Source organism: Eretmochelys imbricata, chromosome 2, assembly GCF_965152235.1.
Source record: "Eretmochelys imbricata isolate rEreImb1 chromosome 2, rEreImb1.hap1, whole genome shotgun sequence".
Lineage (NCBI taxonomy): Eukaryota > Metazoa > Chordata > Testudines > Cheloniidae > Eretmochelys > Eretmochelys imbricata.
Window position 1 is genome coordinate 56,344,778 of NC_135573.1, and position 24,253 is coordinate 56,369,030.

At 47.1% G+C, this 24,253-nt stretch overlaps 1 protein-coding gene across 8 annotated transcripts in view; it reads left to right on the forward strand.

Annotated features, from left to right (window-relative positions):
- The window catches only part of JPH1 (junctophilin 1), a 146,551-nt gene that overhangs the window by 70,219 nt on the left and 52,079 nt on the right, over positions 1–24,253 (forward strand). The window lies entirely within an intron of this gene.

A 24,253-nucleotide genomic window follows, 5' to 3' on the forward strand; every position in this document is an offset into this window, starting at 1 on the left:
TTGAAGTGTCAGTGTCAAGATTTTATAGGAGTATGCTGTGTCTGAGCATCTCCCTTAAGTTTGAAGTTAGAGTAAGTCTTACTCTGTCTTTAGAGAACATAATACAACTGAATTTTCAGAGTTATTTCTATGCCATGTTCATTACAGGCCAAATCCTGAAATCATTACTGAATCTTGGGACGTCAATGACAGCTTTGCCTGAACTAAGAACTAAGTAAAAACAGAGGGCTAGATTGTGCCTGACCCTTACACAAATGTGTTAGTCCCTGTACTCAAAGTATCACAGAAATTGCTCCACTTCAATTTCCCACCTGTAGATCTGCCCGTTCACAGCACATATTCATTGGCCATTTGGTGGAGAGGGGATAACAAGAAGCACTGGAATGTTTACCATATATTAGGTGTCCTTCAACGGTTATTTAAAAAGTAATTGATGAAAATAAAAACAATTCAAAAACATGTAGACCAAAAAGAACTTCAGTTCTTCTTCGAGTGCTCGTTCATGTCAATTCCATGTGCACAGTCATTGGAGATTTTTGCCGTAGCGGTATCCGTAGGGTCAGCTGTGGCACACACACCCCCCCTTGAGTGCTGCGCTCATGCGTCGAAGTATCAGGCGCCACACCCTCTCAATTCCTTCTTACCGCCGTGGTGGTTAATTGGAACACCTTTGCTTGTATAGCAAGGGCTAGCAGTTTCATCTCTTCTGACGGGGGGGAGGGATAGCTCAGTGGTTTGAGCATTGGCCTGCTAAACCCAGGGTTGTGAGTTCAATCCTTGAGGGGGCCATTTAGGGATCTGGGGCAAAAATTGGGGATTGGTCCTGCTTTGAGCTGGGGGTTGGACTAGATGACCTCCTGAGGTCCCTTCCAACCCTGATATTCTATGATTCTATGACACCGAGCCTTAGGGCCGTGTAAATAGTTGTTCATAGTAGTTAGTGGTAAGTAGTTGTTAAGTGTAGTTAGAAGTCAGAGTCCCACTGGGGACTTCACCCCAGACTGGGCATGCCCCGGTCTCTGGGGTTTAAGCCCTGCACAGACTGTAACAAGCCTATGCCTGTGAGTGCTCCCCACGGCAGCTGCCTCAAGTGCTTGAGGGAATCACATGTGAATCACAAGTGTTGTGTTTGTAAAACCTTTCGACTCAGGACTCAGAAAGAGCATGCTATTTGTTTGTGGGCTCTCTTCATAGAGGCTGCCCTCCGACTGGCTTCTGAGCCATCCCAGCCAGACTCGATCCCTGGTACCTCAGCCTCAGTGCACAGCACACCCTCAGTGCACAGCACACCCCCAGCACCACTCCCCGTTGCCGGTGCCCAAAAAGAAAACTAAGAAGCACGGCTCCCCAGCGCCGGGCAAAAAAGGCCATGCAGCATGGGGCAAAAGACCCAGTTCAGGCAGCCTGGCCACTTTGGAGCCATGTGGACGTGCCTCCCCAGTCAGGGCCCTTAGCTCCTTAAAGGATCCACCACCGACTCCCAGGAGTAGTAGGGGACCCAAATTTGTGGCAACATCGACACCTTCCCAAGCTCCCCCTGGCGCCAAGAGAGCAGAGGCCTCTGCCCATGCTGTTGGCACCGCGTGTGCCACAGGACGCAGCAAAGGCTCCCTACAAGGGCAAGCCAGCCTCCAAGACGCCCCAGAGGACAATGGAGGGCCGCTGATCCCCCTGAGCCAAGATAGCACTCTCCATCTCTGTGCCGCAGATCTCCAGCGTCACAGCCCAGATCCTCTGGGGCTCACCCTTGGTCACCGGCAGTGCGTTCACGGTCCCCACCATCTTGACACAGATCACCTGGGGGAGGCGCCTGTCACCATACTACAGGCACCGTTTGCCCTGCCGCCAGTGTCCTCCTGGTGCAGATCTCTGTAGCCTGCCCCATGGGAGCACTGCGATACCAGTTCCCCCGGCACTGGCGAGACTCCACTGGCACAACTGGGCACCAGAGGCCACTCCACCTTGGCAGCACAGCCAGTGGCCGTATTGGAGTGCATGGGGCATGCCGGTGATGCCGATGCCCGCTTCGCAGTGCTTATCTGCCACCACCTCAGAGCAACAGTTGACAGCACCAGTATCAGTGCATGAAATGCACTCGGAGGTTGGGGTAGCGGAGACAGTACCCACCCCAAAACCCCACGGGGGATAATGTCCCGTGGCCTCCCCAGCTGTACAATCATCGTCTTTGTCCCCGGACAAGGTGGACAGGGGATCCTCAAGGGCCAGCCTGCTGGATGATTTTAAGGAACACCAGGCCCTGCTTCGATGGGTGGCCAAGAACTTGGGCCTAGAGGTGGAGGAGATGGCTGAGCAAGCAGACACCTTGTTCAGTGTGCTCTCGGTCTCTACCCCTGCCGGTGTGACACTACCAGTGCATGACAGAGTCCTGAAAATTGCCCTCTGGCAAACCCCATCATCCATCCCTCCCACCTCCAAAAGGGCCAAAAAGAAATACTTAATCCTGGCCCAAGGATTTGAGTACCTATATACGCACCCACCTCTGGGCTCACTGGTCGTCTCTGCTGCCAACAAAAAGGACAAGCAGGGACACACCAGTTCTGTTCCCAGAAATAAAGAGGTCAAAAGACTTTTCAAGAGGAAAATTTATTCAACAGCCAGCCTGCAATTCCAGGTAGTGAACCACCAGGCCTCTTGGGCAGGTATAGTTTTAACTTATGGGACTCCTGGCTTCAGACCACTGGCCTGTCCCAAGAAATGCAGACCTCAATCCAGGATCTCCCATTCGATGGGAAAGGTCTCTTTGCGGAGTAAACAGATGCGAGGCTGCATGTGTTAAAGCAGTGGTCTCCAAACTGGGATGCGCAAGATGATCCCAGGGGGTGCACAGCAGCAGGAGCACCACTGGACGGCACTCCACCGCTTTTTTCTTTGGTAGCAGCTCTGCACGTCCACAGCTGGTGTTCCCCTCTGGTGGCACGTCTGCGGCAGGTCTTCCGGTCCTGTTCCGTTGGCGGCACGTCTGCGGCAGGTCTTCCGGTCTTTTTCTATCAGCAGCGCATCTGCGGCAGGTCTTCCGGTCTTTGCCCTGGGGGTGCGCAAGCCAAAAAGTTTGGAGACCACTTTGTTAAAGGACATTTGGGCCACCCTTCACTCGCTGGGTATGCATATGCCGCAGTCTGCAAGGAAACAGTTCCAGCGCCCCCACCACCAAGGCCTTGGTAGTCTTATCAGGGGTCTGCAAGGAGAAAGGATAGAGACATGAACTTGAGTTGTTGCCACCCTTTCTCCTCCCACTCACCGGCACAGCCCAGCCCGGCAAAGTATCCTGGGGGCCAGAAGTGCTCATTTTAAAGGTGTGCTCGAGAGCAACGCCCCAGTCAGCTCCCCAGATCCACCTTGTTCTTTCCTCAAACATCTTTGTCCCTACCATTCGGCCAGGTTGCAGGTCACCTCAGACCGCTGAGTGCTGGACATAGCATCTCGGGGCTATACCCTGAAATTCTTGGCTGCACCTCCCTCCTACCTCCCACCCCTATCCCTCTTCAGGGACCCTTCTCACAAGGAATTCCTCGTTCAAGAGGTCAGAAACTTCCTGCGTTTTGGGGGGCTGGGTGGAGGAGGAGGTCCCTCGGGACATGAAAGGAAAGGGGTTCTATTCCCAGTACTTCCTAATCCCAAAAGCAAAAGGGGGCCTCAGACCCATTCTGGACCTGCATCACCTCAACAAGTCTCTCAGGAAGTTGAAGTTTCACGTGGTCTCCCTGGCCTCCATCATGCCTTCCCTGGATCGGAGAGACTAGTACGCCGCCCTCGACTTGAAGGACGCTTATTTCCATATTCCAAGGTCACAGACGTTTCCTCTGTTTCATAGTGGACAGATGCCATTTTCAATTCATGGCACGGCCCTTTGGCCTCTCATCGGCCCAAAGGGTGTTCACAAAATGTATGGCGCTAGTGGCTGCTTACCTGAGATGGCAAGGGGTCCAGGTCTTCCCATATCTCAACAACTGGCTTATCAAGGGCAGATCTCGGGAACAAGTGCAGAGGAGCCTCGATCTGATGCATTCCACCTGCTGCAACCTTGGCCTGTTAATAAACAAGAAAAAATCCACCTGAAGGCCAATGCAACGAATACAGTTCATTGGGGCAGTTCCTTCCAGTAGTGCGTTTTCAAGTCATGTCGGACCTGATCTCCCATGTGAAGAACCACCCGCTCACCACCGCTCTCATCTGCTGCAGTTGTTGGGCCACGTGGCTGCACCCAAACTTGGCGGCACTGCACATGACCGCATGGCTACTGCATGGCTGAATGCGGACGAATGGGAATACTCGGCCTGGGTTCAGCAGGTCTTGTTGGGTAGCGGAACACCCCTCCATCAGCACAACTTGCCTCGCCAAGTGGAAAAGATTCATGGCTGGGCCTCGGAACGGCATGTCCGGGCCTCGCTGCAGGAGATCCTAGACTATCTGCAGCATCTCAAACTCCAAGGTTTGTCCCTGACATTGATCAACGTCCACCTAGACACTATCTCAGCTTTCCACTTTCTGTTCCAAGTCAGGTCGATCTTTGCTCACGATATTATGGGCCAGTTTTTGAAAGGTCTGGAACATCTGTACCCACGCGTCCAGGATCCCGTCCTTCCCTGGGACCTGAATCTCGTGCTGTCGAGGCTCCTGGGGCCTCCCTTTGAGCTTTTGGCTTTCTCCTCTCTCCTGGAAGGTTTCATGCCTGGTTGCAATATCGTCGGCCCACAGGGTGTCTGAGATCAGGGTGGTTCAGAATCACCCTATATGGTCTTCTACAAGGATAAGATCCAGGTGCGACCGCACCCGGTGTTTCTGCCTAAAATAGTTTCCCTGTTTCATACGACACAGGACAGGACATATACTTACTCATCCGCTTTCCAAAGCCTCATATGTCAGATGAGGAACGCAGGCTGCACTCCCTGAACATCAGAAGTAGGTCTTCTACATAGATAGAACGAAGCCGTTCCGTAAGTCAACGCAGTTGTTTGTGGCAGACAAAATGAAAAGTCGCCCAATGTCTGCTCAAAGGATTTCGTCCTGGATCACGGCCTGCATCTGCTGTGAGCTGGCAAAAGTTCCTCCGCCAGCAATCATGACGGCACACTCGACTAGGGCACAAGTGTTGTCAGCGGCCTTGCTGGGCCAGTTGCCAATCCAAGAGATCTGTAGGACCACTAGCTGGTCGTCTGTCCACACATTCATGTCTCATTATGCACTTACCCAGCAAACTCAAGACAACACTGGCTTTGACAGAGCAGTGCTGCAAGCTGCCTGACGATGAACTCTGAGCTCACCTCCATGGACACTGCTTGTGAGTCACCTAGAATGGAATCGACATGAGCAAGCACTCGAAGGAGAAAAACCACTTACCTACCTTTTCGTAACTGTTCTTTAAGATGTGTTGCTCATGTCCATTCCATTACCCGCTCCCCTGCCCTCTATTGGAGTTACCGGCAAGAAGGAACTGAGAGGGCGTAGGGCCAGCAGCGCCAGATATACTGACACATGAGCCTGGGATGTAAAAGTTTAACCGGATAACCGATAAGCATTAAGCTTTTCTGTTAACGATTAAATTCTGCCGGGGTCCTGGCTGCCAACCCCGTGCACCTGGTTGTCTGCTGCTGCCTGTGCCATGCATCCTGGTGCACCAGAGGTCCTGGCAGCCAGGACCTTGGGCGCGGGTCGGCAGCCAGGATCCCGGGTGTGGGGCCAGCAGTGGAGCTCCGTGTAAAACGTTGAAGTGCTGCAACACCTCCGCTGCCCCACATTCCTAGTTCCCGGGTTAAACGTTTAACCGTGTAACCGATAGAATTTTAATCAGATACACGGTTATTGTTTTTACACATTATTTATGTCCCTAGCATGAGCGCGGCACTCAAGGGGGCATCACAGCCGATCCTATGGATACCGCTAAGGTAAAAATCTCCGACAACCACGCACGTGGGCACATGCACACCTAGAATGGAATGAACATGAGCAGCACATCGTGAAGAACAACAGATACGAAAAGGTGGGTAACAGATTTTTATCTAGTGTTAATATGTATTTTCAGAATATTATCTGGTCTCTTACCTGTCCAATAAGAACATTACAGCCATACTCGGTCAGATCAGTGGTCCATCTAGCCCAGTATCCTGTCTCTGACAGCAGCCAGTGCCAGATGATTCAGAGGGAATGTACAGAACAAAGCAATTTCATGTGATCCGCCCCCTGTCTTTCAATCCCAGTTTCTGGCAGTTCATAGATTCATAGATACTAAGGTCAGAAGGGACCATTATGATCATCTAGTCTGACCTCCTGCACAACGCAGGCCACAGAATCTCATCCACCCATTCCTGCAAAAAAACCTCTCACCTATGTCTGAGCTATTGAAGTCCTCAAATCATGGTTTAAAGACTTCAGTTGGAGGTTTAGGGACACTTGGAGCATAGGGTCATGTCCCTGCCCATCTAGGCTAAAAGTCATTGATGTACCTATCCTCCATGAACTTATTCTTTGTGAATCCAGTCAGACATTTGGCCTTCACAACGTCCCCCTGACACAGGTTCCGTAGGTTGACTGTGTGTTGTGTGAAGTACTTCCTTTTGTTTATTTTAAACCTGCTGCCTGTTAATTTCATCGGGTGACCCCCTAGTTCTTGTGTTATGTGAAGTGGTAAATAATACTTCCCTATTCACTTTCTCCTTACTATTAATGATTTTATAGACCTCTATCATATTCCCCCTTAGTCAAGAGTTACAGCTCTTCGATTCTTTCTAGGGCAGAAGTCCCAAAAATTTTAACCTCATGCCCCACCTTACTCCTGTCTGCCCTTCCCCTCCCCCTTGCTTCCCTCCTGGCAGAGCCGGGAGCAGAGCCTCGGCTCCGGAAGGCTGTGACACAGACAGGGGTAAAGAGGCTGAGGCTGGGGCCATGGCAGGCGCGAGGCCAAGCCTCAGCCGCGCTCCCCCGAATGTTCCTCCATGCCCCACAGTTTGGGGACCTCTGTTCTAGGGCTTGTCTTCACTCGCAGGTTAACACAAATTATAGCTCAATTTTCCTACTAACTTGTCCTGCTATCAAGACAAAAAACCTTCCTCTCTCATTTATGGGATATGGTTGAAATCACATGAGTTAGCTAACATGGTTCAGGGAGTAAGGCAGACCTCAAGTGAGCTTCCCATTCAAGGTATCATTTAGTGTGTTGTAACCCTGCAGTTGAAAGCCATGAGTTCTTCAGTGCCTTCCCACAATCTCCCAGCGCCCTCACCCTGTGACCTTTTCTTACCATCAACCTATTCCCTCTTTCCTTACCAAAAGTCACCAACCGCTGGAAATAAGGCAGCTTAGCATCCTGGCTCCATAGTTGTGTGTGCCTTCCAGTACCTGCAACTACACTCATTTCCAGACCATAAGCTCAGAACAATTTCTGGGATATATGTGCTGAGACAATACATGGGAAACCACACATTTCATGATCTTCTGAAATTTTATTTTAAAATGAGTTTATTTTTTTGTCTCAGCATGCTTTATTCTTATAGTCTTGGAACGTAACTTTTTTTTTTTTTTTGCAGCCTGAGCCAAAGCAAAGAAATTCATTATTACATCTCAAACTACAGTACATCCTCATGATTATAATGAGCAGTTTTGTTTTGACAAAACCTTTCTAGTTTACGTTTATATATAATATAAATACAGGATGCACTATCCCTATTTCTACCCTACTTGTGTGTGTATTTTCCCAAGATCGGTATATGGTCACATCCTGGAAGTGCTCCCAATGATTTCAAATGTGGCAGTAAAGGCGTGTATCTAGGACAGTGGTCTCCAACCTTTTTATGTCTAAGATCACTTTTTGAATTTAAGGGCAACCCAGGATCTACCCCACCCCTTCCCCAAAGCCTTGCCCCGCTCATTCCATCCCCCCTCTCTCCGTCCCTTACTCTTCCCCACCCTCACTCACTTTCACTGGGCTGTGATGGGGTTGGGGTTCGGGAAGGGGTGCGGCTCTGGGATGGGGCCAAGGGGTTTGTAGTGTGGGAGGAGGCTCTGAGCTGAGCCTGGGGCAGGGGATTGGGGTGCAGGGAGGGGCAGGATGCTGGCTCTGGGAGGGGGGTCAGAGCTGGGGCAGGGGTTTGTGGTGCAGGAGCAGGTACAGGGTGGTAACTCTGAGGGGGGGTCAGGGCTTTGGCAGGGGCTTGGGGTGCAGGAGGGGGTATGGGGTGCTGTCTCTGGGAGGAGGGTCAGGGCTGGGGCAGGGGGGTTGGGGTGCTGGCTTGGGGGGAGGGTCAGGGCTGGGGCAGAGGGTTTGGGGTGCTGGCTCGAGAGGAGGGTCAGGGCTGGGGTAGGGGCTTGGTGCAGGAGGGGGTCAGGGGTGCAAGCTCTGGGAGGGTGTTCGGGTGCAGGAGAAGGCTGCAGCGCCGCCTGGGAGCTGCCCGTGGTAAGTGCCACCCAGCGGGAGGCCGCACCCCAACCCCTAGCCGTGAGCCCCCTCCTGGAGCCAGCACCCCATACCCTGCACCCCAACTGCCTACCCCAGCCCTGACCCCCCCTCCCAGAGCCAGCACCCGCACTCTCTCCTGTACCACAACATCCCTGCCTACCCTGGCCCCGCACCACTCCCAGAAAGGGCCAACATGCCTCTGGAGCCCCTGAGAGGGGGCGTGGGGCACATGGATCTGCACGCTTGCCCCTCTCTGCAGGCACGGCCCCAAAGCTCCCATTGGCCACAGTTCCCCATTCCTAGCCAATGGGAGCTCCAGGGGCAGTGCTTGCAGGCAGGAGCAGCATGCAGAGACCCCCTCCTCACCCCACGGCCGCAGGGACGTGCTGGCCGCTTCTGGAAGTGGCGTGGGGCTGCAGCAGGCAGGGAGCTGGCCTTAGCAGCAGCCCCGCTACACCACCGGAGATTGCAATCAACTGGGAGAGTCCCCATGATCAAGCAGTCGATCGCGGTCAGTGGGTTGCTGACCACTGATCTAGGAGAATCACTGATTTAAACACAGTACAGTCTTTCACATGAACAATTTAGGTAAGCAGTTTTGTCTCTTTAAAGTACAAAGTGACATTAATTTAACTGTTATGTAACTATTTATTAGCTTTCTGACTTCAAAAACAATGAAAGGTCAAATAATTATTTAAATTTGATTTTCTAAGTTTCTTTTATAATTGTTAATTTTGGATTATATACTGGTATATGTAAAGCAAAAAAGTGTAGAAAGGCGTATGGACAGAGAAAAAGTAATCTAAATTTTGAACACAATCACACATCATGGGTTCGAATAAAGTCAGAGAACCAAATCTCTTGAAAGGACTGCATTTCTTTGAATATATATACGTGCTTTAAATTTTTAGTAGGCTTTGATTTGCTCAAGCTGTTTGGTCACATCCAATAATCATAACAGTAATATTTTTGAATAGGCCCAGTTAATACCTCTCCATGAGTGAGTAAGGTAAGAACTTGGAAACAGGGACTTTGTCAAAATTAAATAGGTTAGAGGAGGATAATAGGGAGTATGGAAGCCTACAGAAAGAGCAGTGCTAGAAGCTCCCAAGATTGGGAGACAGAAGGGGCCCTCATAGCCAAACAGTAAATGCTAACGTTTGTCAGTGTGAATCCTGGCCCCCTGGACAAGGATTCTATCAGCCTGAGATCATAGAATCATAGAATATCAGGTTTGAAAGGGACCTCAGGAGGTCATCTAGTCCAACCCCCTGCTCAAAGCAAGACCAATCCCCCACTAAATTATCTCAGCCAGGGCTTTGTCAAGCCTGACCTTAAAAGCTTCTAAGGAAGGAGATTCCACCACCTCCCTAAATAATGCATTCCAGTGTTTCACCACCCTCCTAGTGAAAAAGTTTTTCCTAATATCCAACCTAAACCTCCCCCACTGCAACTTGAGACCATTACTCCCCGTTCTGTTCTTTTTCATTGCGTACCTGGAGATCAAAAGTAATGTTATTTAACATGGCTTGATTTTGGTGTAAAGGGGGTGTAAAAGGATCCATTTCTCATCAAGAAGAATTTCCATTTTACAACTGTTTTGTTCCAGTTGTGTGGGGCAAATCTTGACCCCCTACTCCACAGGTGTAGAGACCCTCTGCAAAAGAACTCTTTCACCTTACTGTACAAGAGAAGGAAGGACAGTGTGACACTAAACTGGGAGGAGTGGTAGATACGCTGGAGGGTAGGGATAGGATACAGAGGGACCTAGACAAATTGGAGGATTGGGCCAAAAGAAATCTGATGAGGTTCAACAAGGACAAGTGCAGAGTCCTGCACTTAGGACGGAAGAATCCAATGCACCGCTACAGACTAGGGACCGAATGGCTCGGCAGCAGTTCTGCAGAAAAGGACCTAGGGGTTACAGTGGACAAGAAGTTGGATATGAGTCAAGTGTGCCCTTGTTGCCAAGAAGGCCAATGGCATTTTGGGATGTATAAGTAGGGGCATTGCCAGCAGATCGAGGGACGTGATTGTTCCCCTCTATTCGACATTGGTGAGGTCTCATCTGGAGCACTGTGTCCAGTTTTGGGCCCCACACTACAAGAAGGATGTGGAAAAATTGGAAAGAGTCCAGCGGAGGGCAACAAAAATGAGTAGGGGACTGGAACACATGAGTTATGAGGAGAGGCTGAGGGAACTGGGGATGTTTAGTCTTCAGAGGAGAAGAATGAGGGAGGATTTGATAGCTGCTTTCAACTACCTGAAAGGGGGTTCCAAAGAGGATGGCTCTAGACTGTTCTCAGTGGTAGCAGATGACAGAACAAGGAGTAATGGTCTCAAGTTGCAGTGGGGGAGATTTAGGTTGGGTATTAGGAAAAGCTTTTTCACTAGGAGGGTGGTGAAACACTGGAATGCGTTACCTAAGGAGGTGATGGAATCTCCTTCCCTAGAAGTTTTTAAGGTCAGATTTGACAAAGCCCTGGCTGGGATGATTTAGTCGGGGATCGGTCCTGCTTTGAGCAGGAGGTTGGACTAGATGACCTCCTGAGGTCCCTTCCAACCCTGATATTCTATGATCGAGTCTGCAGGGGGTGCATGCCCCTTGTACATCTTAGCACTCAGTTCTTCAGGGGATCTCAACTATATGTATCCTTCTGTCAAACCTCCTACAAAGGTGTGTTTGCCAGAATATGGTGGCTACTTCAGTCATTTGGATGAAGTGCAACAGTAGAGCAGTTTACTGCCCATCTATGATCTGGGTGGAAGGATTCCTCCCCTAGTCCTTGTGACATTCGTGATGCAAGGCTATGTCATTCATGCTCAATTCTGCAGGCAGGATTACGGCCAGCAAGAGAACAGAAGAGGAAAGTTCATAGGCAGGTAGGTCACATAATAGTTTTTAGAAAGTTTTTGCTGAGTCAGTCTCTTGTGTGGGAACATTTACAACCTGTGTAGTTAGAGATAGAAAGAGCAGGTTTTATGAATCTTGATTTTAAGTTTCCTAATCCATTATAAACATTTCCAGACATGTGAGATGTATATTTTAATTTCTGTTCCTTTTCTTAAAAAGCTTTGTTTTAAGGGACTGTAATATTCAAAGATTTTGACCAAATTTTAAGTATCCCACATCAGCCGCAATACAGCATAGGATCTGCAGAGGGTATTATGTTGAATTGTGCACCTGTGAATCTCCTCAAAGGTGCATGAATTTTAACATATCCAGTTTCAGGCTGAAAGTTCTGAATGTTGCTCAAATAGATCACTTCTGTCTGGTATCATCCAGTTCTGAACCTCACAGTACGCGGCAGTGTTATATTTAAATATTTCCAGTATATCATAGCTATGACTGATAGAGCACCATTTCTTATTATCATGTGTCATTAACAATAATAAACAAGGCATGCCCATAATAATATTTATATATCCCTCTCCAAGAGCCATTATTCAAAATAATACTGGGTTTATGCCTGTTTAAAAGAAAACAAACTCAACATTGTTGTCTCCGTTATAGCAATTTCTCAGTTGCCCAAGCCTATTCGGTTTCCAGCATCTCCATAGAGTCCTATTAGGTATTACTGAAAGATAATGAAGCATGAGATAGTCTCAATCTCCATGACTCTAGTTAAGACACAGCCTTTCATTGCATTGAATTGTCTTGGGGAAAAAAAGATATTGTGGGAAAATGTAATTTTACCCTCTTCTTGGCTAGAACTGTATGTGTGATAAGCAAGCAGTCTGTCAGCAAGGTATGCATGACTGCACTTGGGATATCAACAATTTTCTTTAAGAAAGAGAAACAGAGTGAAGGCTAAAGTCTCCCGTCTGAAATGTTTCTCCTTAAACAACTGATCATTGTGTCTTTTCTCGTTTAGCCAGATCCTATCTGATTCTCCTGAGGCCTAAGCCCATTGAAATCTCTGTGAGTCTTTGGATCAGGCTCTTAAATTTTTAGTCCTCAAACTCTTGCCTCCTACTCAGTACATACCGGGACAATGTGGGGTGCAATTTACAATTATGAAATGAAACAATTTTAGCTTGCCCCCTAGCATGATGCCTCTGACATTCCAACTGAACATTAGATGTACCTATTTTCACATTTAAATATTGCACTCATTTTACACAGACACCAGCAGGTGTCAAAACATTCTAGCTGTTATACTGTAGTTTAGAGGGAGAATGAAAAGGGAGTAAAGCAGTAAAACAAACTAGCATATTGTAAAAGTGAGATGTCAGTCTGAAACGTGAATACTGAAATACCATTAAAGTCCTGACATTTACCTTTTCTGTAATTAGTTACCGTAGTATTTGCATATTGGAAATACAGCACCACAAGTGTGATTGCAAAGATAAATAATGTGGTGTGGTGAACAAGAAGGTACAGGGAGCCCTGCGTCTTAGCCTACTCATGCTAGGACCCTGCATAATCTGATTTCTAGCACTGCAGACAGCAAAGGGGTACGGCTAGGGGTCTAGGGGGTGGTGGTTCTGTGAGGGTTAGAAATTTACTTTTTGGAAAATGAAAACTGAGAGTCTCACATAATCACATGATTTGGGGAGAAACAATGCATCTTTTAATGGAAAGGGGGCATGAATTCTGTTATACTGTAGTCGGAGATGATTGTGTGATTCTGATCTTACACTAGTGAGAACCAGGAGTTGTTATTGAAGTCAGGGAGTTGTTATTGAAGTTACGCTTATAGAAAACTGATGTAACTGAGATCAGCATCTGGCATTGTCATAAATATAAGGGGAAGGGTAAACCCCTTTGAAGTTCCTCCTGGCCAGGGGAAAGCTCCTCTCACCTGTAAAGGGTTAAGAAGCTAAAGGTAACCTCGCTGGCACCTGACCAAAATGACCAATGAGGAGACAGGATACTTTCAAAAGCTGGGAGGAGGGAGAGAAACAAAGGGTCTGTGTCTGTCTGTATGCTGTGCTTGGCCAGGGATAGACCAGGAATGGAGTCTTAGAACTTTTAGTAAGTAATCTAGCTAGGTATGTGTTAGATTATGATTTCTTTAAATGGCTGAGAAAAGAATTGTGCTGAATAGAATAACTATTTCTGTCTGTGTATCTTTTTGTAACTTAAGGTTTTGCCTAGAGGGGTTCTCTATGTTTTTGAATCTAATTACCCTGTAAGATATCTACCATCCTGATTTTACAGGGGGGATTTCTTCATTTCTATTTACTTCTATTTTCTATTAAAAGTCTTCTTGTAAAAAACTGAATGTTTTTTCATTGTTCTCAGATCCAAGGGTTTGGGTCTGTGGTCACCTATGCAAATTGGTGAGGCTTTTTATCCAACATTTCCCAGGAAAGGGGGGGGTGCAAGTGTTGGGAGGATTGTTCATTGTTCTTAAGATCCAAGGGTCTGGGTCTGTAGTCACCTAGGCAAATTGGTGAGGCTTTTTACCAAACCTTGTCCAGGAAGTGGGGTGCAGGGTTTTGGGAAGTATTTTGGGGGGAAGGACGCGTCCAAACAGCTCTTCCCCAGTAACCAGTATTAGTTTGGTGGTGGTAGCGGCCATTCCAAGGACCACGGGTGGAATACTTTGTACCTTGGGGAAGTTTTGACCTAAGCTGGTAAAGATAAGCTTAGGAGGTTTTTCATGCAGGTCCCCACATCTGTACCCTAGAGTTCAGAGTGGGGGAGGAACCTTGACATGGTGGCATAGTGGTGGGATTAACCTGAAATCATTTTGAGATCCAGTTGAGATTTTTTGAACTAGAAATACAGATTTTAAAAAGAAATTATTTTTTCCTTTGGAAAGGAAGTCCAGAAAGCAGTTGAAACTGAAAGCAGATTGTTTTTCTCTGCTTTGTGGCCAAGCAGAGACAAAAGGGGATTATCTTTGTGAATTGCAGGTTTTCTTTGCCTGGAGGCAGGGTACTTAACTCCTGCAGGGAAATTCACAGTCTTCCAACCCAGAGTTTTTTTTTTTTCTTTTCTTCCAAAAAGTAAATAGGGGGGGTGTGCTCTACCCATTTGCCTGGAGACAAAAGTGGCAGGGTGTTTTTTTTAGGATTTTGATTTTTTTTGTTTTACAAGGAGCACAGGTTTGAAAGGGAATTTTTTTTTCTTTGGGCTGGGTAAGCAGGTTTCCAAGTAGTTGGAGGTTTTTTGCTTTAATTTGGGCCCAGAGCAGAGACAAGGGAATTGTCTTTTTCTGTAGGCTGACAATCACTATCAGAGAATAGGTATTCTATTCCAGCACAGCAAAAGTTTACAGCCAAGTTTTGTTTGTTTATTTCTAAACCTCGGGTGTAAAGTTAGTTAAAAACAGAGAGGCTAGAATGGCAAAATCCGCGGCTCGACTACAGCTCGAATTAGCCAAATTTCAGGCTGAGGAAAGACAAAGGGAACATGAAAGACAGATAGAACTCATGCAGCTGAAGAAGGAACAAGAAAGGGAGGCAGAACAACACCAAGCGGCTGCTCACAGGAGAGCTATGGAAGCGAGGGACAAAGAACTGGAGGAGAAGGAAAAAGAGAGGAAGTATGTGGAGGAGATGGAGAAGATAAAGGCTCAGCAGAATATCCCAACAAACCCTAGTAACCCTTCTCCAAGTACCACTTCCCATCCCAGAAAGTTCCCCACCTACAAGGCAGGCGATGATACTGAGGCCTTCCTAGAAAACTTCGAAAGGGCCTGCCTTGGATACAACCTCTCTACTGACCAGTACATGGTAGAGCTGAGGCCGCAGCTCAGTGGACCCTTAGCTGAGGTGGCAGCTGAAATGCCTAAAGAACACATGAACAAGTATGAACTGTTTAAATCCAAGGCGAGAGTCAGAATGGGGATAACACCCGAGCAGTCTCGTCGGAGGTTCAGAGCCCTAAGGTGGAAACCAGACATGTCATTTACCCGACATGCCTACCACATTGTGAAACATTGGGATGCCTGGATATCAGGAGCAAGTGTTGAATCTCCAGTAAATTTGCCCTTCCTAATGCAAATGGAACAGTTCTTAGAGGGTGTTCCTGAGGAAATAGAAAGATACATCCTAGATGGGAAACCCAAAACTGTAATCGAGGCAGGAGAGATTGGAGCCAGATGGGTGGAGGTGGCAGAGAAGAAGAAAACTGGTCGCAGTTGGAGCGGAGACCAGAAGGGACCACCCCAGACCACACCCTATTACCGGGGGCCGCCCAAGGCCCCACCTACCTCCCAAAGAACCCTCCAGACCCCTTATCGTCCTGCCACCCCGTTCTCCAGCAACCCTCCTCGCCCCAGTGACCCGTCAGCTGGACGATGTTTTAAATGTAACGAGCTGGGGCATGTAAAGGCCAACTGCCCCAAGAACCCCAACAGATTACAGTTCATTGCACCGGAATCACACCAGAGGTCCACAGGCCCAGATACTTCCCAGATACCCTTAGAGCGGAGGGAGACTGTGAGTGTGGGCGGGAAGAAGGTCACCGCGTGGAGGGACACCGGAGCACAAGTGTCAGCTATCCATGCTTCCTTAGTGGACCCCAATTTAATCAACCCAGAGATCCAAGTGACGATTCAACCCTTCAAGTCCAACTCTTTCAATTTGCCTACAGCCAAGTTGCCTGTCCAGTACAAGGGCTGGTCAGGAATGTGGACTTTTGCAGTCTATGATGATTATCCCATCCCCATGCTGTTGGGGGAAGACTTGGCCAATCATGTGAAGCAGGCCAAGAGGGTGGGAACGGTCACCCGCAGCCAGGCTAAACAAGCCGTGAGGCCTAGCTCTGTTCCGGAAACTGCTATCAGGACCCAGTCAGAGGTGATGGACCTGGACCTTAGGCCAATGTCTGCAACAGCAGTAGTGGATCCAGTCCCAGAGACCCAGACGGAACCAGTCCCAGAACCGGAACCAGCCGAACAACCAACACCAGACCCTGTGTCAGCACTGAATCCAGTACTTGCAACCTCAACACCAGAGGGCCCCACTGAACCTGAACTGGCAGCAGCCGATAACCCTACACAAGAGGCTCAGCCGGAGCCTGAATCCCAACATAGTGCACCAGCGGAGAGCGGTTCACAGTCAACAGAAACAGCTCCATCCCCTATATTGCTTCCAGAGGGACCAAGCCTAGGTCCACAATCCAATGAGGGACTGATGTCTCCAGCATCAAGGGAACAGTTCCAGACCGAACAGGAAGCAGATGAAAGCCTCCAGAGAGCTTGGACAGCGGCACGGAGCAACCCACCGCCTCTCAGCTCTTCTAATCGATCCAGGTTTGTTGTAGAAAGAGGACTTTTATACAAGGAAACTCTTTCTGGTGGACACCAGGAAGACTGGCATCCTCAGAGACAGTTGGTAGTTCCAACTAAATACCGGGCCAAGCTCTTGAGCTTAGCCCACGATCACCCTAGTGGCCATGCTGGGGTGAACAGGACCAAAGACCGTTTGGGGGGGTCATTCCACTGGGAGTGAATGGGCAAGGATGTTTCTACCTATGTCCAGTCTTGTGAGGTGTGCCAAAGAGTGGGAAAACCCCAAGACCAGGTCAAAGCCCCTCTACAACCACTCCCCATCATTGAAGTTCCATTTCAGCGAGTAGCTGTGGATATTCTGGGTCCTTTTCCGAAAAAGACAGCCAGAGGAAAGCAGTACATACTGACTTTCATGGATTTTGCCACCCGATGGCCGGAAGCAGTAGCTCTAAGCAACACCAGGGCTAAAAGTGTATGCCAGGCACTAGCAGACATTTTTGCCAGGGTAGGTTGGCCCTCCGACATCCTCACAGATGCAGGGACTAATTTCCTGGCAGGAACTATGAAAAACCTTTGGGAAGCTCATGGGGTAAATCACTTGGTTGCCACTCCTTACCACCATCAAACAAATGGCATGGTGGAGAAGTTTAATGGAACTTTGGGGGCCATGATACGTAAATTCGTAAATGAGCACTCCAATGATTGGGACCTAGTGTTGCAGCAGTTGCTCTTTGCCTACAGAGCTGTACCACATCCCAGTTTAGGGTTTTCCCCATTTGAACTTGTATATGGCCGTGAGGTTAAGGGGCCATTGCAGTTGGTGAAGCAGCAATGGGAGGGATTTACACCTTCTCCAGGAACTAACATTCTGGACTTTGTAACCAACCTACAAAACACCCTCCGAACCTCTTTAGCCCTTGCTAAAGAAAACTTACAGGATGCTCAAAAAGAGCAAAAAGCCTGGTATGATAAACATGCCAGAGAGCGTTCCTTCAAAGTAGGAGACCAGGTCATGGTCTTAAGGGCGCTCCAGGCCCATAAAATGGAAGCATCGTGGGAAGGGCCATTCACGGTCCAGGAGCGCCTGGGAGCTGTTAATTATCTCATAGCATTCCCCACCTCCAACCGAAAGCCTAAGGTGTACCATATTAATTCTCTAAAGCCCTTTTATTCCAGAGAATTAAAGGTTTGTCAGTTTACAGCCCAGGGAGAAGATGATGCTGAGTGGCCTGAAGGTGTCTACTACGAAGGGAAATGTGCTGGTGGTGTGGAAGAGGTGAACCTCTCCATGACCCTTGGGCGTATGCAGCGACAGCAGATCCAGGAGCTGTGCACTAGCTACGCACCAACGTTCTCAGCCACCCCAGGACTGACTGAACGGGCATACCACTCCATTGACACAGGTAATGCTCATCCGATTAGAGTCCAACCTTACCGGGTGTCTCCTCAAGCTAAAACTGCTATAGAACGGGAGATCCAGGATATGTTACAGATGGGTGTAATCCGCCCCTCTGAAAGTGCATGGGCATCTCCAGTGGTTCTAGTTCCCAAACCAGATGGGGAAATACGTTTTTGCGTGGACTACCGTAAGCTAAATGCTGTAACTCGCCCAGACAACTATCCAATGCCACACACAGATGAACGGTTAGAGAAACTGGGACGGGTCCAGTTCATCTCTACCTTGGACTTAACAAAGGGGTACTGGCAGGTACCGCTAGATGAATCTGCCAAGGAAAGGTCAGCCTTCATCACACATCTCGGGCTGTATGAATTTAATGTACTCCCTTTCGGGCTGCGAAATGCACCCGCCACTTTCCAAAGACTTGTAGATGGTCTCCTAGCGGGATTAGGAGAATATGCAGTTGCCTACCTTGACGATGTGGCCATATTTTCGGATTCCTGGGCAGACCACCTGGAACATCTACAAAAAGTCCTTGAGCGCATAAGGGAGGCAGGACTAACTGTTAAGGCTAAGAAGTGTCAAATAGGCCTAAACAGAGTGACTTACCTTGGACACCAGGTGGGTCAAGGAACTATCAGCCCCCTACAGGCCAAAGTGGATGCTATCCAAAAGTGGCCTGTCCCAAAGTCAAAGAAACAGGTTCAATCCTTCTTAGGCTTGGCCGGTTATTACAGACGATTTGTACCGCACTACAGCCAAATTGCTGCCCCACTGACAGACCTAACCAAAAAGAAACAGCCAAATGCTGTTCAGTGGACCGGAAAGTGTCAGAAGGCCTTTAACAAGCTTAAAGCGACACTCATGTCTGACCCTGTACTAAGGGCCCCAGACTTTGACAAACCGTTCCTAGTAACCACAGATGCATCCGAGCGTGGTGTGGGAGCAGTTTTAATGCAAAAAGGACCTGATCAAGAATTCCACCCTGTAGTGTTTCTCAGCAAAAAACTGTCTGAGAGGGAAAGCAACTGGTCAGTCACTGAAAAAGAATGTTATGCCATTGTCTACGCTCTGGAAAAGCTACGCCCATATGTTTGGGGACGGCGTTTCCACCTGCAAACCGACCATGCTGCACTGAAGTGGCTTCACACAGTCAAAGAAACTAACAAAAAACTTCTTCGGTGGAGTTTAGCTCTCCAAGATTTTGATTTCGACATCCAACACATCTCAGGAGCTTCTAACAAAGTGGCTGATGCACTCTCCCGTGAAAGTTTCCCAGAATCAACTGGTTAAAATCATCCTTAAGATGTGGAAAATATTGTTAGTCTTTATGTACTTGGTAGTATATTTAGAGATGCATGTGTCTTATTAACTCTGTTTTTCCTAGAGCTCCAGGAAGAAATCCCAGCCAGTGTTTCACCCTAGCTGAGATTTGGGGGGCGTGTCATAAATATAAGGGGAAGGGTAAACCCCTTTGAAGTTCCTCCTGGCCAGGGGAAAGCTCCTCTCACCTGTAAAGGGTTAAGAAGCTAAAGGTAACCTCGCTGGCACCTGACCAAAATGACCAATGAGGAGACAGGATACTTTCAAAAGCTGGGAGGAGGGAGAGAAACAAAGGGTCTGTGTCTGTCTGTATGCTGTGCTTGGCCAGGGATAGACCAGGAATGGAGTCTTAGAACTTTTAGTAAGTAATCTAGCTAGGTATGTGTTAGATTATGATTTCTTTAAATGGCTGAGAAAAGAATTGTGCTGAATAGAATAACTATTTCTGTCTGTGTATCTTTTTGTAACTTAAGGTTTTGCCTAGAGGGGTTCTCTATGTTTTTGAATCTAATTACCCTGTAAGATATCTACCATCCTGATTTTACAGGGGGGATTTCTTCATTTCTATTTACTTCTATTTTCTATTAAAAGTCTTCTTGTAAAAAACTGAATGTTTTTTCATTGTTCTCAGATCCAAGGGTTTGGGTCTGTGGTCACCTATGCAAATTGGTGAGGCTTTTTATCCAACATTTCCCAGGAAAGGGGGGGGTGCAAGTGTTGGGAGGATTGTTCATTGTTCTTAAGATCCAAGGGTCTGGGTCTGTAGTCACCTAGGCAAATTGGTGAGGCTTTTTACCAAACCTTGTCCAGGAAGTGGGGTGCAGGGTTTTGGGAAGTATTTTGGGGGGAAGGACGCGTCCAAACAGCTCTTCCCCAGTAACCAGTATTAGTTTGGTGGTGGTAGCGGCCATTCCAAGGACCACGGGTGGAATACTTTGTACCTTGGGGAAGTTTTGACCTAAGCTGGTAAAGATAAGCTTAGGAGGTTTTTCATGCAGGTCCCCACATCTGTACCCTAGAGTTCAGAGTGGGGGAGGAACCTTGACAGGCATAATAAGTCTAAAACAGTGACTATTTTGCCCATAAAACCACGCATATCTGAACTATATTGTGTGCCTCCATGGTGACACAGCAGAATCTTGAGGGAACAACACTTTATCTTCTTTGTTTTGAATTTCAAGCTGATATTGCTCACTGAAGTTCTAAAGGCATAAGGAGTGCTCTGAGCTACAACCTATGATTTAGATCAGTGTCCTGGATCTGGTGTTGCTTCAGATTATCAGAGGTTTCCCTTTCGGGGAGTGGGTTGCCATCTGTCTTTAAGGAAGCTGTTTTGATGCCTAGGGGGAAAAAAGGCTACTATTACAATCTTGTTAAACATCCTATCTCCAACCTTCCTATAGTCCATGAGGGGAGTATCCCTTATCTTCTGGGAACACTAAACCTCAGTGGGGGTGGGGAGGGATTGTTTTGATGCTACTCAACTTGAATGCTTCCCCAGGTTAGAATTTTAAGAGCCAGAACTTATCAGGCTTTCCCCATGAGCGATTCCACCCAGCCATCAGCACTAGAAGCACAATGATGCGGTGAGAGCTGGGCTGAGAGACGAGAGCACCCCACAGCAGTGAAAGATATCATTTCTCTCCCACCCCCACACTGCATATTTTGTTCTTGTTTAACGTTTCTTACGCACAGTTGATTGTCGTTTTGGCCTAAGATTGGTCAGTCTATATACCTGGAGTATTACTAAGGTTGCAATAATTGCTGTTGGCTGTGTTAGGTGGATGGATGGACCTGAGATGCCCAAGGCTTGGTTTGTGTATTTACAGATCTCAACTCCCAGCATACAGCTCTAAATCTCATTGTGCTGGAGATTTTTATTTTCTTTGGCGCTTCTGGTTCATGTTCATATTTCCTCTAACTTGGTCAGACTGCTATGGAGCCTACATGGCCTGGTAGAGATTGTGAGGGCTGAACAGCTGCTCTTATTTTGTAGAGAACTACTCCGTTTAATTTACTCAATAATCTCTGCTTTGAGTAGTAAATATTAATCCCCAGTAGCAATCCAGAAGTCCAGGTTTCGTTCAGTGCATGTTAACTAAACAACCCCTCTCCCCTCCCCCTACCCCCAAGTCCAAATATGTGCGGGGGGGAAACTTGCTCCTTGTCTTATAATTATAAATTTTCTACATGCATTCAGATGCAGTGAGGCAAATTCTTCTCCCTCCTTTGTGGTGACTTCTGGCCCAACAGGCAGTGGAGCCAGGACAGCTATGCAAATCCATTAGCTCAACATCACAATGGAATGGGGGGAACACACAAAAATCTCTGGTAGAGTTTGTGACAGTTTGGGGGATCTGTCTATGCAAATTATGAATTCTGGTCCATATTATGAAGTTGTTCCTATGAAACACCTGAATGACAGGTTGGCTGATGAGGCTGGAAAAAGCTACTTCCTCCAACTTGTCTGCAGGGAGGAAGAAATGGAACAAGTGGAAAATCCTCCAACCGGACAAAGGGACAGATGTAACAAAGCAAGAGTTTTTAAAAGGACTCTTAAGGGGAAGGCCTTGGAGAGAGACATGGGAAGTTTGGGCAGGAGATGTGAAGAGACAGGCATGCTTTCAAAGCAGGAGGACTAGATTTCGCTGCAGAACCAACCAAGCTCAGAGAACACAAGCTGACCTAAGGAAAGAGGCTCCATGGTTCAGAAGTCAAGACATGAGCTTCAACAGAAGGATCCTGGACACAGCAGAGAATGTTCTAGAGTGGTGAGGAAACTAAGGCAGGGAAATGTGTGTAAGGGTTATTATTTTTGTATTGAGTTGCATGTGTTTTTCATGAGATTAAGTCAAGAGCATGGGGGTCTCAGCTCGCGGGGGAGGGTGCTAGACAAAGAATTTGCACTTCGAGTGTGCCTACCCGAAGCCAGGGCAGTGCCTGGATTTTGTTCACACTCCAGAGGCTTAAAGATCAGTGTGTGAATCCCCTCACAGCAGTCTGGAGTGCCCAAGTTCAACTAGGTCTTTGATGGAGTTATGCACATGTTAAGGGAGGGAGGGGGGAACTTCTCTAGGTTAACAGAACCATGAGCAATAAACAGCTTGGCTTTTTTAAGAACAAGACATACCAGACCAATTCTATTGAAATTTTCAAATATAACTTCACGAGAGACTACTGTAAAACCATTAAAACCATTGTGGGAGAAAAACATCTACTTCCACACCATGCTTTGCTAAAACAAAACATTACAGTTACTGCATTTCCTTGCCTACTAATTTTGTAAACCTCTTTTTTAAAAATAGCATTCAAATTGGTGTAGACATGAGCATTGGCACATGGACAGAAAACTGTGTCTCATTTTACCATCACCCTTTTTTTTTGTCCTCAGAGAGCTCAGGAAGGAGGCATCTAATGAGATGACGTAGGACGTAGTGGTAGATCCATGTCCATTAATTAAATGTAGAAGAGGCACACAGTATATTTAAATCAGCCGGTGATGGTGAAATGAGGTGATGCAAGAGCAAGTGATGACAGAGAAAAACAAAGTAGTTAGTTGAAGTTACAAATATGGACTGGAAATAATTACTGGGGGACAGAAGTCAGTGTTGCCACTCTCATATGAGTAACTGCTCACCAGTGCAAGTAAGGGATTCACAATTTGACTCTTAAATAATCTGTATCTGAGACAAAGCCAAGCTGACACATAGGGCTGAACTCATCAACCTAAATGGTTAAAATGAAAGGAAGAAACTTGACCACCAGTAATAATATCAAAGAAACATAGGAGTGATAGGAGTCAGCATATTAGATATAAGACGTGATGGTACGCCCACTGAAGTCAGTTGCCAAACTCTCCTGGGAGCAGAATCAGACCCATGCACTTGAAATGTGATATGGCAGCAAAATAGCTAATGCTATTTTAAGCTGTATACGCAAAGGCAGCATGTCATGGAGAAGGAAGGTATTAGTCCCTTCTCCACGTGACTGGTGACACTGCACCTGGAATACTAAGGTTATTTGGGGGCACCTCAATACTAGAAAGATGTGGACAAGCTGGAAGGTATTCAAAGAAATGTTACAAAAATCAGTGTGTCATTCTACTGTGACAACTGACTGTAAAAACATCTGTTTATGCCACATATCTGCATATATTCAGTCATATCTGCTTATTTTAGTGACAAATACATATTTAATTATTTTCACTAATGTCAGTCCTGCAGAATCAGCACATCATGGAGAGCATGCATTAGATTTTCTGTTTGATACAAAACCATTTTTAGAACAGAATACCATTTGGCTGCTTTAGTTAATATTGGTTAAAACTTTTTGATGTATTTATTCAGATTTTACAAAATATGATCAAGGGTTACTCTTCAGAGCAATTGTAAAATGAATAAATGACCAGAGGTTCTAATAACTGCACTGTACTTCCAAGAAGCCCAATGAAATTAAATATTTTGAAAAGGATTGCTATTATATTTGCAAAGCCTAAAACTTTATTTATCTTGGCAGTTGTACCATATCAAGGTGTCTGCCTACGGGGGAGCAGCTCAGTGGCTAAGTGAGCCTTTAAAAGTCAGTGGCACTCATGTAGATTACAGCATATGTAAGTTATTCAGCCAGGAAAAATTAAGCCTGTCCTGCCCTGGCAGCCATATCTCATTGGAATATGATCTTGTCAAATATAAACTAAGTACAATCAGTCCTGGTTAGTAAAGGGATACTTAGGAAAACAAAGTGCCTTCAGGAAGCAGTGTTGGTGATTCAATAAGTTCCATTCTTTCCTCTGAGACAATGAACTCATGTCCCAGCGTGGTGTTGTAGAGAAATGTACTATTCGCAGTGCTATCCTTCATATCAGATCCAAATGCAGGTACGGTATTTCCAGATGGGGCTCAATAGATGTGTAGGGGCCTACCATTGAAGGAT